The sequence below is a fragment of the Trichechus manatus genome, unplaced genomic scaffold (assembly GCF_000243295.1).
Source record: "Trichechus manatus latirostris isolate Lorelei unplaced genomic scaffold, TriManLat1.0 scaffold00110, whole genome shotgun sequence".
NCBI classification, from domain to species: Eukaryota; Metazoa; Chordata; class Mammalia; order Sirenia; family Trichechidae; genus Trichechus; species Trichechus manatus.
Genome location: NW_004444046.1, coordinates 6,838,717 through 6,852,768, shown reverse-complemented (window position 1 = coordinate 6,852,768; position 14,052 = coordinate 6,838,717). Strand labels below are relative to the sequence as shown.

General features: G+C 38.8%; 1 long non-coding RNA gene across 2 annotated transcripts in view; it reads right to left on the bottom strand.

Annotated features, from left to right (window-relative positions):
• The window catches only part of LOC111821845 (uncharacterized), a 44,309-nt gene extending 38,590 nt beyond the window's left edge, over positions 1-5,719 (bottom strand). For both annotated transcript variants that reach the window (XR_002825185.1, XR_002825186.1), the window contains exon 1: positions 5,511-5,719. This is a non-coding gene — a long non-coding RNA (uncharacterized LOC111821845). The remainder of the gene's footprint in view (positions 1-5,510) is intronic.
• Positions 5,720-14,052: the final 8,333 nt, after the last annotated feature.

The following is a 14,052-nucleotide window of genomic DNA, read 5'->3' as shown; positions in this document are numbered from 1 at the left end:
CAAAAGTTCAGAAAGAGTCAATCAGAATAGTGATCACTGCCAAGAGGTGAGAACTGATTGGAAGGGGCCTGAGAGAATTCTCTGGGGTGATGAAACGTTTTATATCTTGACTGGGGTGATGGGTACGTAGGTGTACACATTTATTAAAGCTTATTGAATTGTACATTTAAGATCTGTGCATTTCTAATATATAAATTTTACCTAAGGGCATGAGGAGGCTGGGAAAGAAAAATCTCAAATTGTTCATCAGAATTGTCTTTTTCTGTGTGACTGTAGATGATGTGGAGCCCTGGTAGCACAGTGGATAAGAGCTATGGCTGCTAATCCAAAGAGTGGCAGTTCAAATCCAACAGCCGCTCCTTGGTGACCCTACGAGGCAGTTCCACTCTGTCCTGTAGGATCACTACAAGTCAGAACTGACTGACAGCAATGGTTTTTTAGATGAGGTGCAAGGCGATCTACTTGAGAAAATCAGCCAGTGAAAACCCCATTCTGATCCAGACAGCTTTTCATTTTATTATGCATGGGGTTGTCATGGGTTGGGGGCCGACACAACAGCAACCAACAACAACATAGGTAAGGCATTGGTGGTTCAGTGGTAGCATTCTCTCCTCTCGGGGAGACTCTGGTTTGATTTCTGGCCAGTGTACCTTATGCGCAGCCACTGCCTGTCTGTCAGTGGGGGCTTGCATGTTGCTATGATGCTGAACAGACTTTAGTGGAGCTTCCAGACTAAGATGGACTAGGAAGAAAGGCCTGGCAATCTACTTCTGAAAATCAGCCAATGAAAACTCTATGGGTCACAGGGTCCAGTCCGCAACTGATCATGGGAACGGCACAGGACCGGGCAGCATTTTGTTCGGTTGTGCTTGGGGTCACTATGAGTTGTCATCTCGACAGCAGCTAACGATAACAACTAAACCAAATCTGCTGTCGACAAGTCGCTTCTAACTCATAGTGACCCTATAGGACAGAGTAGAACTGCCCTATAGGGTTTCCAAGAGCCGCTGGTGGATTTGAACTGCCATCCTTTTGGTTAGCAGCTGAACTCTTAACCACTGGACCACCAGGGTTCCAATAACAATAAGTTGACAAATTAGAGAAAGTAGAGAACCCTGAACTGGAAGAGGCACAGAGAGTAGATTTCATTTCTGGAATCCAACTCTAATTAGCAGGACAGGTCTATTCTTCGATGACCTGAGATAGCCTCCCTTCTTCCCTCGCCCCTGAGAAAGAATCACTGTTAATATTTCAAGGTATTATAAGATGAGAGACAATAGTAAACCCTTAGCTAGTTTGTAGACAATAGAGCTCAAACTCCACTTAAATTGTACAGAATCATGGCCACCTTGGTACATTTTCCCTTGTTTTGGGAAAGAAATGTACAGATTAAGTTCCACTAGGGAAACTAGATGTCAAAATCGACGGATTGAAATCATTGCTCTTTACTCATAGGAGAGCCCTCAAGGCCCTCTGTTGGAGTCTATTTTATACACAAGGCAAAGAAGTTCGAGGAGCTGTTCTGTTCCCTAGCCCTCAGCAGGTTAGAAGCAGCAAATACGGAAATGAGGAGGAGGCAGTGGAATAGCCAGAGGCTGTCACTCAGACAGCAAGTGACAGCTCACAGCAGGCAGAAAGGATGAAACGCAAGGAAAAATATAAAAAGCCAACGTAAATACTCAAGAACACCCCAGTGAGCATGGGGATTCCCACAGCTCAGTTTATTTAAATAGCTCCTCAGTTCACCTCAGTGTTTAACAGACCAGTCAGTCCAATACTTCATGCCTTAAAAAAGAACCTGGAATCCTTTTTTTTTTCAATTGTAGTAAATACATAGGTAACAAAACATTTACCATCCCAACAATCTTCACATGTACAGTTCAGTAACATTGAATATATTCATCATGTTGTTCAACCATCATCATTAACCATTCCTGAATTTTTCCATCACCCTTAACAGAAGCTAAGAGTCTCCTAAGCTTTGTGTCTTCGTTTTCTCCTCCCTCCTGCCTGCCCCTGACTTATTTCACTCAGCATCATCATTTCAAGGTTCAGTCATGTTGAAGAACCTGGAATTTAATGACATCCATTGTACATTGTCTAAGAAGTCAGGGAATTGTAATGTTTTCCCAATATTTTAATGAAATTTGATTAGAGTAGTATTTAAATTGTTTTATTAGAGGGATGCACTCTAGATGTAAAAAATGTTGAATAATATATATATATCTTTTTTTACTTTTTAAATTTCTAGTGAAGTTTGAACCATTAAAATTATACATTATTAAATTATATTATCTTGGACAAAAAGATGACATCCACGTTTATTAACAAAACTGTTGTCTTCAGCTTTTTATATTGCAAAAGTTTATGAAATACTATCCCTATTGTTCTAATAACCAGTTGCTGTCAAGTCGATTCCAACTCATGGTGACCCCATATGTGTCAGAGTAGAACTGTGCTCGATAGGGTTTTCGATGGCTGATTTTTTGGAAGTAGATCACTAGGCCTTTCCTTCCAGGTGCCTCTGGTGGACTCAAACCTCCAACCTTTCAATCAGCAGCTAATTGAGTTAATTATTTGCACCACCCAGGGACTCCATTGTTCTAGTAGGGCTTTATATATTAAGACATGTCATGGATTCCTTTCTTCTGAATGTCAGTCATTTTATCAGAACAGACCTGGACAATTTTAGCGGGTTTGTGAAAATGAGAGCCCATTTTATTAATGTATATTCAGTGGTGTGATGGAGCCAACTTCTACCAATTCTCCAGAGCAGATGGTAAGCTCTCTTCCCGATTGTGAGTTCAGTGATTTCCTGTTTTTGGCTTGAAAATGGCCATGGTGAGAGTATTTATACCATGAAATCAACAAACACTATAATCAGGGCTGTTTTCTCTTCTTTTCAGAGAGCTGGTTGTTAAACATTGACCAGCATGCCACTGGTTACATCAGGTTCTTTCAGACACATTGAATCGACTTAGATTTAATTGCTACCACCTGTGGCTCCTTCCTTTCTAAGAAACATAGATTGTGACAGCTGATCAGTCCACAGCATAATTGGCAAGGTCAAAAAAACTTGTTTTGTGACTTGTATTTTATTGGTTTCCAGATAACCTGAGTTAGTTATTTAATTATACAAGCGATGATGACAAACTGGATGGGAAAAATTCTGAGTTGAAAGGAAAATGAAGTTTATAGGGTCAGTACTGTTATAAAATATAATTCTAATAATACTAGTTCTCAAGGATCATATATTTTTGTCAGATCATTATAGGGTCTTGGAAGAAATAGACAAGTTACCCAAGCAAACACTCCGCTGCATCCTTTATATTTAGAATAGACGGATTGTAAGCTTACACAGAGATAGTTGTTATATCAGGGAAGGCATAAGCCCTTTCATTATCTGGATATTTGATGCTCTTGAGATTGGCAAATTCACTTCAGCCAGTCATTCTACCAGTGAGTAATAGTTATGATTTTAGGGGACTCCTAAATTTCATTGCTTATGTAAATCCAACCTGATGAGATTTATAATCTACTTGGGATTTGAGTTTTAACGTGTGCTGGCCTGTAGGCACCTATGTATTTTGACCAAGTTTTCTGCTTTGTGGCAACCATGAACTCTTGAATGGGGTCAGAGCTGTCATTATAAGGAAAAAAAAAAGTTAATTGTTTTTTCTTCTTAAAGCTGGGAGTAGGTTAGTTATATACTTTAAAAGAAATGGACCTTCTCTTCACCCCAGCCTCATATTTGATCCTGATTCTCAACAGGAAATTTAGGATGAAAACTATCTATTTATCTAATAGATTCTACTACTGAATGTGATCAGTTAGTCAAATTCTCTAAATAATTCCATCCAAAAACTTTAATTCACAAATGTGTACTCAGTGCCCCTTTGAGTGCAAGTGCTCTGCTGATCACTACAGGAATATAAAAGGATGACCAAGACATGGTTCCCACCTTCAAGGAATTTGATAAATAGTGAAGGATAGAAATTTACCATGTCATAATCAATAGCTAATTCAAAGAATATTAAAAGAATACAATGAAATATTCAACTCCAAAGATACAAGCAGACTACCTATTTCATGATCAGAAAATATTTGAGAAAGCGCTGGAATGTTAATTCTTTGAAGGCAGGGCTTTGTCTATTTAATTCTCGGCTGTGCCCAGTGAATGTTTATCAAGTGTATTTGCTGAATGAATCTTGTTGTTCCTTAGTGTCAGTTTTGTAAACGTCTATGATCATTGAGTCAAAAAATCATGACTAAAGATCCCTGGATAGTTCAGTGTCAAGCAAACTAGCTTGTCTTATAGTGGTATATGCTGCCATGTTTTCTACGGTATCATTTTTTTTTTTAAATTTAGTTCATCTTCTATTTTAGAACCCATTGCCGTTGAGTTGATTCTGACTCATAGCGACTCTATAGGACAGAGTAGAACTGCCCCATAGGGTTTCCAAGGAGTGGCTGGTAGATTCGAACTGCTGACCTTTTGGTTAGCAGCCGAGCTCTTAACTACTAGTTATAGTTCATCTGAAGAAAAATCCAGTCAAAATGATGTGGCTTAATATGCAAAATAATTATCCTACTTAAAATATAAAGTGCTAATTCCATTTTTAAAAACAACTTTATACTTTCCAGGTATTAATAAATAAATGTTGAAATATACCTAACAAAAGGGAAATCTGAATGAATTTCATACATGAATGTTTTCATAATTAGCCAAACTTCCTTAAATTGGAATTTTATCAGAAAAAAAGAAAAAACAGGAAAAAACTGAAGCCAAAAAAAAGGCATATTGAAATCAAGAAAAAAATTGGGTGAATCCCAAAAATGCTACTTGTGAGTTTGCCAAAGTGTTTTTTCCCCCTCCGTTCATTTTTTTTTCTAAATTTTATTTATTTTGTTGTTGTTGAGAATACACATGGCAAAACATACACTAATTCAACAGTTTCTATGTGTACCATTCAGTGACATTGATTACGTTTTTCGAGTACCATTCTTACCATCCTTTTCTGAGTTATTCCTCCCTCATTAACATAAACTCACTGCCCCCTAAGTTTCCTATCTAACCTTTCGAGTTGCTGTTGTCAATTTCAGCCTCTGTAGATAGTTCTCAATGCTCAAGGTAGGTCTTTTTTACTAGTTAAGCTAAACTATTGTTCGGTTTTAATATGACTTCAGGGAATATTTTTGGTTTAAGGTTTAAAGATCATCTCAGGGCAATAGGCCAGAGTGTTTTTAAAATAAGTCTTGTGAGATTTTGTTCCCCCTTCAAATTGATTTACTTAACTCCAGCCCAACAAATGTTGCTGAGAACACAGGCAGTAAATCTTTGAAGCCACAGTTGACCAGAAGGCAAAAAAAAAAAAAGAAAAAAATGCATTCACTCTCAAAGCTTCTTTGCTGCCCACTGCCCACCCTCAACAGGAAACCCTTGGCACCACTACCCTTTCCATTTCCCCCGATGGCAAAACAAATCAGTAGATTACTTAGAGTCAGCCTACCTGGGTCAGGGCTTTGTTTGCAGTAGAGTAAAGAAGTCACTTCACCTCAGTAGGCCTCAGTTTCCTCATCTGTAAAATAGACATAAAAATTCCTCACCTTCCTGACTGTCACAGGCTTTCATTAGGCTCAAATGGCAAATGAATGAGAAAAGGAAACAGTAAAACCCTATGCAAATGTGGTTACTGTTAAACTCAGATTATCTATTCCCAAGTACATTAAGTAAGCTTAGATTTATGAAACTATGTTATTGCAGGTCTTTTTGCCTCGGCTATATTGCGAAGTTCCAAAATTTCCCATATTTCACCCATCAGTTACATCACTTCATTATTGAAAAGGTTGAGTGGGTTAGTGGTTAGGTTATGGGACTAGGCGTAATACTTCCTGTTTTCTTATCTGACTTGGCCATTGTTTTGTTATTGCCTCAGGGAAAATCTTAATGCTTTAATTTGCTGTAAAAACAACTACACATCAGGGATATTTACTTTAAAAAAGGATCATGAGACTTTGAATGGATTCATATGAGGAGGATTTCTAAGTGAATTTTGTTCTTTGGGGCCAAATTTATTTCTAAAGCAATTATGTATCATTAGGACTAACTCTAATTGAGGAGCCCTGATTGTGCAATGGGGCCCTGGTGGCACAGTGGTTAAGAGCTTGGCTGCTAACCAAAAGGTCAGCAGATCAAATCCACTAGCCACTCCCTGGAAACCCTATGGGGCAGTTCTACTCTGTCCTATAGAGTCACTATGAGTCAGGATTGACTCAGCAGCAACGAGTTTGGTTTCAACGAGTTTGGTGGAGTAATGGTTAAATGCTTAGCTGCTAACTGAAAGGTCAACAGTTTGAATGCACTAGCAGCTCTGTGGGGAGAATAGACCCGGTGATCTGCTTCCACAAAGATTATAGCCTTGGAAATCCTATGGGGCAGTTCTACTCTGTTATATATGGTTGCTGGACCAAATGAAGAAGAACTCAGCATCAGGATTGGAGGAAGACTCATTAACATCCTGCAATATGCATATGACACAACCTTGCTTGCTGAAAGCAAGAGGAGTTGAAGAAACACTTACTGATAAAAATCAAAGACTACAGCTGCCAGTATGGATTATACCTCAACATAAAGAAAACAAAAATACTCACAACTAGACCAATAAGCCACATCATGATCAATGAAGCAAATATTGAAGTTATCAAGGATTTCATTTTACTTGGATCCACAATCAACACCCATGGAAGCAGCAGTCAAGAAATCAAAAGACGTATTGCATTGGGCAAGTCTGCTGCAAAAGGACTAAGGTACGCCTGAATCAAGCCATGGTAGTTTCAATAGTCTCACATGCATGCGAAAGCTGGACAATGAATAAGGAAGACAAAAGAAGAATTGATGTCTTTGAATTACTGGTGTTGGTGAAGAATATTGAATGTACCATGGACTGTCAGAAGAATGAACAAATCTGTCTTGGAAGAAGTACAGCCTGAGTGCTCCATGTACTTTGGATATGTTATCAGGAGGGACAGTCCCTGGAGAAGGACATCATGCTTGGTAAAGTAGAGGATCAGTGAAAAAGAGGAAGACCATCAACAAGATGGATTGACATAGTGGCTACTACAATGGGCTTAAACATAGCAACAATTACGAGGATGGCACAGGATCAGGCAGTGTTTGGTTCCGTTGTATATAAGGTCACTATGAGTTGGAACTGACTTGATGGCACCTAACAACAACAACAACAACAACAAAAGCAACAACAATAGTGAGTTGGAATCAACTCAACAGCACACAACAACAGCTGTCATTGAGCTTTTACTTTGTCTTGAGCCTGGTACTTAATATTCTCATTCAATCTTTACAATAAGCTGCAGGGTATATAACATTATGGCCATTTTTACAGAGAAGGAAGCTGATCGTCAGTAATTTACCCAAATATTGCCAGCTACAGGAGATAAAACCCAACCCATTGCTGTCAAGTCGATTTTGAGTCATAGCAACCATATAGGACAGAGTAGAACTGCCCCGTAGTGTTTCTTAGGCTGTAATCTTTACGGGAACAGACTGCCACATCTTTCTCCCATGGAGTGGCTGGTGGGTTCGAACCATCGAACTTTCAGTTAGCAGCTGAGCACTTTAACCACTGTGCCACCAGGGTTCCTATAGGAAGTAAAGATGGGATGAAAAAATCACTTCCCTCTGATGCCAAACCTCTGGTCACTAGACTTCTGCTCCTCACAGTGTGGTCCTTGGAAGAGTAGCATGGACACCACCTGGGATCTATGTAGTTAGAAATGCAGAATCTCAGGCTCCACCCCAGATCTACCTACAAAAATCACAATCCCCATTAAAGTTTGAGAAAGTTTCATGAGACCACCTGGCTTCTCAAATAGACTGATAACATATGTGGTCATTTTCACATCTGACCTTGTTCCTGAATGAGTGCCCAACACAGACCCTGGCCTCCACGCACACCACAAGTACACCTACAACAGCTAAAGCCCCAGGCAAAATTAATCACTGATTTTCTGTATATATTTCACTGGCTTATTCCACCACTATGACCTGACAATGTTGTATCATAACTAATTGTACATATGATCATTTTCTGTGCTACAGTATATACTCTTGAGGGCAAGCTCGGTCTTGATCATCTTTGTATCCTGTGCGCCGGTAAGTTAAATGATAATCGATTAACTGAATAAATTTATTGGTACTTCCTTAGTGTGTTAAGATTTTCCCTTTGTTATCTCTTCCTCAAATGTAGTCTTGGTCAACAGGCCTGATACTCTTCACTCTGAGAAACATACCTACAATCTGTTGAATGAGTTCTTAATAAATCATACATGCTGGAGCTTAATCCATCCGAGGAGAAATGCCATTACAGTGTGGGAATCTCTGGCACTCTTAATTAGCCTCATGACTTTTAGCAAGTCCCTTCAACTCCCTGAGTTTCCATTTCCAATCGAAGACAGATAAAGTCTGAGTGCTAAAATACAGGAATTCTTCACCTGTCGTGATCTGCTCCTTATATTTCTATTAACCCCAAACTTGTTGTTTATCCAAAGGCCTAAACCTAAAGAGGAAAAAAATCAGAGAAGAAGATGAATGTATTTCATAACAGATCTTAACCCTAAAAAAAAGAAAGAAACCACTGTGGGAAAGCCATTCATATTGATGAAGTTTTGGGAGGTGTTCTTAATCGTGCAAAAGACACTGAATTGGCCCAAAAACAAACCCATTGCCATGGAGTCAATTCGGACTCATAGTGACCCTGTAGGACAGACTAGAACTATAGGAGTGGCTGGTGGATTCGAACTGCTGACCTTTTAGTTAGCAGCTGAGCTCTTAGCCACTGTGCCACAGGGCGCCACTGAATTGGCCAGTTGTGTGGAAAATTGTGTTCAGTTCTGGAAAGTAGAGAGAGATATAGGAACATACTCTCAGCTTTCTACAACAATTCTCAACTATGTTGTCTCAATGACACAGTTGTGAGGTATGTCTGACATCTTTGTTAGTAAAGAGTTACAATAAATTGAAGCTTGCAAATGGCTTTCTCTTAAAGTAAGTATTAGAGTGGATCCAAGTTTATCCTGATCACTGTCACTAGTTTCTATCACATTATGTTCCTTAGACTGGAGCCCTGGTGGTGCAGTGGTTAACAGTTCGGCTGCTAACCAAGAAGTTAGCAGTTCCAATCTGCCAACCACTCCCTGGACACCCTATGGGGGCAGTTCTACTCTGTCCTATAGGGTCACTAGGAGCCACAGACGACTCAACAGCAACAGGTTTGGTTTGTGTTCCTTAGATGGGAAAATTGCGACTTGGACACTTCATCAGGAAAGACCAATTGCTAGAAAAAGACATCATATTTGGTAAAGTAGAGGATCAGCAAAAATGAGGGCAACTTTCAATGAGATAGATTGACATAATAGCCGCAACAACAGATTCAAACGTACCGACGATCATGAGGATGGCACAGGACCAGGCACTGTTTGGTTCTGTTATACGTAAGGTTGCCATGATTAGGAACCTATCCAATGACAACAACAACAATGCTTTCTTGAAAGGGAGACAGGGATAAGTTACAGAGAACTCTCAAGGAATTTCTTTATAATAAAGAGTTTATCTCTGCCACAGCCCGGAAATCTAGGTCTGACCAAAGGGTTGTGTGGTTCACATGCTTGTGAAAGTCATTTCTCTTGTGTGTTTAGGGGGATAACAGTTGAGATATGGTACATTTGGGGATGTTGATGATCAAAGTTTGGTAGGCAGAGAGTTTCTTTGTGAGGCTTCTATAGCCCGCTGAAGAAACTAACATATTGGGAAGGCAATCCAAGGCCGAACAAAGGAAATGGGTGGTATTTATTTAAAATGCTTCCCTTGGTGAGACAGGACTTGATGATTGTGGTTTCCCCCACTACCTCAGTGCTTAAGATCCAAAGAGTTTTAATTATCTTGACCGTGACATATAGTAAGAAATACATTTTACAAAGTAACCATGGTATGTATGTATAAAATGGTATGTATATATATATATACGTGTATATATATATGGCGTCCCTGAGTTGTTCAAATTATTAAGCACTCAACCTGAAAGGAGCAGCTTAATGCTCTACTTAGTAATGTAAATTGAGTGTATCAGTAAGACTCTGTTCCTGTGTAATTCAAATTTTTTTTCTTAAACCAATATTTGAATTTAGACTATTCTATGCCTTAAAAATAAATGTTTATTCATAAATTATTATTTATTTCTTTTAGTAATAAACCCACCCAGAGACTCCTCGGTGTGTTTCCAAAAAGTCATAGCCTTGAAAACCCTACGGAACAGTTCTATTCTACATACACAGGGTTGCCATTAGAACCATCCACATGACGGCAATTAACAACATCAACAACATATGCTTATATGATGGTTTATATATGAGTGTACAGATAAATAAAACTTAAAAGTTCCACAAAACCATGCTTACTCTTACTATGTGTCATGCCCTGATGCTTTTTATTCTATTTTAGTTTTCAAAATTGCTGATTACAAACAGGAAATTGATTTCATGACCATTAATGGCTCACAACTCAGAGTTTTAAAATATTGCTTTAGAAGTAGGTTCATTTTTTGACCTTGAACAGTTGCTTACTACAAATTAGCTGAAAATAATCAATCTAGTGTCCTCTTTCACAGATAGGGGCTACAGACTTGGCCAACAGGCCATGACAGCTGTCTTAGCAGCACTAGATGACTGGTTGGCCACAACAAACAAAATGAAAACACTCCTTTCCATTTAATAAACTCAATGAATCCCACAAAGCATTCAGCCAAGCAGCTGTTGTTAAGTCATTCATAAACATATTGTTCTAATTTACCAAAATTTATAAACCACTATATTATTGTGTTGGTCAAGTCAGTTGAAAAGAATTAACAAAATATCATTACAACATTATCTTGACATACATTTCTTATTAATAACACAGTAGCAGGAATTTTAATGATATTTTTCTCTAGCATATGTAGAAATTCAATGTAAGAATAGCTGATCCTCTTCAAAGTTTGTTCATCTATTTTTGCATCAACGGATTCCAAATTACAGGATAAAAGTTTTGTGTTTCAAGTTTTTACAAGTTTCAAATTCTGCATCATCAAGACAGGTTTTTATGTTTAATGTAATCTATTATACTACTCCTAAAATGTCCCTACACTAAAAGAACTTTCCCAGATATTTGTCAGTTGGTATTAACTATTTGGTCTCATTGTGATTTTCTTAAAAATAAGCAGGAGGAAAAAGAAGTGTTGCTTTTTAAAATTTGAAATAAATGTTTCTTTTTTGGTAGTTCTTAAAAAATCCATTTTGAGATACAGACTCAATTGCCATCTACTAGTTCTAACTAGTGGAATTTAGGAAGCAACCACTGCAGAATGTCAGAGAGAGATGGAATGACTACATAAATACAACAAGGAGCTCAGCAGAGGCAGGACCTTGCGTTTCTGAAGTAACTAGACTGCTCTTTAGAAGGTGGCAAGTGGTTTCTGATTTGTAGAGTGGAAACTGGATTTGGTGTGCTTTTAATCAAATTGATTTTTACTTTTGGGGAAGAACTGAGTATAGGGAAGTAAGACCAAACACAGATGCTTGAGAACTAACCAGCTGCCGCTGAGTCAGCCCTGACTCATGGTGACCTCATGTGTGTCAAAGCAGAACTGGGCTCCATAGAGTTTTAATGACGGATTTTTCAGAAGTAGATTGCCAGGCCTTTTTTTCTGAAGTACCTCTAGGGTGGACTCAAATCTCCAAGCTTTCGGTTAGCAGCCAAGCACATTACCCACTTACATTACCCAGCGACTCTGATGCTTGAGAAGGAGCAGCTTAATGTTCTACTTAGTAATGTAAATTGAGTGTATCAGTAAGACTCTGTTCCTGTGTAATTCGAATTTTTTTTCTTAAACCAATATTTGAATTTAGACTATTCTTAAGCCTTAAAAATAAATGTTTATTCATAAATTATTATTTATTTCTTTTAGTAGTGACTAGAGAAACAGAGTCGAGATTGTACCATGTCAGGAAGCCAAGCAGACCTAGTCTCATGCTGGAGGAAACAAAAATAAACTCCTGAAAAGGAATTGAGATGGGCTTGGTTCAGCCCACATGGTGGACTTTGGGAACTATCCTGATGTATCTTGTGATTGAGTTCAATGGGCCAAGGAGCTAGTCCATATCCAGGAATGGGATGAGCGTTCTTCTGAGGAGAATTTATATACCTATTGTAATTCACCTTGGAATGAGATTAATTCTTAGGTAGGACAAGGGACAAAAGCTCAGTATTTTCTTTGAGAAAAGGACCCCTTCCTCCAGGGTTGAGGGGATGGCTGGGTCTGGATTTCCACTGGTAGGGGTTCAGTTATTCCTCACACGGGAACTGCTCAGAGAGATTCTGAGGTAAGATTTGGGTCTCTTGATTTTGAACATGAGTACATCTAGTGGTTGTCGGTAAGTTACTATTTTTCTTGCATTTCTGTTAACACCAATCTTTAATAGAGCCTCTCGGAAAGTCACAGCCTGGTCTCATTTGTGAGGTGGGACACTGGAGAGCCAGGATGAGGGGTTCTTAGCACCAGCACCAGTGGAGAGAGAGCTGTGTATGGAGCAGAGCAGGGGATGGTTAAGGAGCTCAGTGTCCTGTGGAGCTCGCACTCAGTCATAAGCCATGGAAGCAGCATGATGGCAAGATGAGGAAGCTAGATGGAAGAACCAGTTAGACACGTCCAGGAGAACACATGGGGCAGTTCTCTGGGGGAAATCTCAGAAATAGCATACAGACCATGTTGAGGGAAACTAATTTCTGGTAAGTGGGTCTTTTGGGAATAAACATTTGAAGTCAGTTACATTACAGGTTAGACAAGCACCAATGCATCCCCTTTGCAATGTCAAAAAATATTTGGGTAGGTGATCGTTTTAATCACATTGAAAAAATACTGAGCTTTTGTCTTTTTTTAGCATTGATAAAAAAAATCATTAGCCAAATATGAATCACAGACAAAGAAACAAACTTGTCTTCCAGTTGTGCTTAGTTTAGCACAAAGTAAATTGTTCTTCTTCCCTATCTTAGGGTCCCTCTTTCTGGTGTATCCAGCACAATCCTTCCATAGCTTCTCTTAAAGACAGTGTAGAATAGAGTAACCGGCTAGAATATAGGGGAAGCTGTTGAAGATTGTTAAAGAGGAGGAAAGATTTCCACTATCTGCTTTCTTCTCCATAACCCTAATCCTAGGAAGTCCGGGAAACAGCAAACCACCTGGGTTTCCCTCACACACAGAGCTCTCAGTCAGATGCAGTTCTGTTTGTAGCTAAGCCTGTCAATGAAGACAAATGGTAGCAACATGATAAAAAGCAGTGGAGATCTGTAACTTGTTTTCAGATGATTTAGTCAAAATTAAAATAAGCTAAATAAATATTTATTTTGCATATATGTATGTGTATACACCCACGTTGTTGTTAGATGTCATCGAGTTGATTTGAACTCATAGAAATCCCGTGTGACAGTGTAGAACGGCCTCAAAGCGTTATCTAGGCTATAATCCTATGGGAGCAGATTGCCAGGTCTTTTTCTTGAGAAGCTGCTAGGTGGGCTTGAACCGCCAACTTTTCTGTTAACAGCCAAGCGCTCAACTGTTGCACCTCAAGGCTCCCTGTATACACACACACATACAAAGAGAGTGAGAAAGGCAGCATGTCAACAGTTGATAAATCTAAGGGAAGGAGGTAAGGGTATTTGTTATACTAGTCTTCCAACTTTTCTGAAGGTTTGAAGTTTTTTAAAAGAAAAAGCCAGAGTTAAAAAAAAAAAAAAAACAAAAACGGAGAATTTTTTAGTCCTTACAACTGGTGATCAGGGCACAAATGTAAATTAAATGAGATAACTATGTTTACTTATACAGTAGCTAATCTAGAGTTTTAAATTTAGGGTGGATTCACCTATTTGTTGAATAAACCAGTTGCAGTGGAGTTGAATATGACTCACAGTGACCCCATGTGTGTCAGAGTAGAACCGTGCTCCAT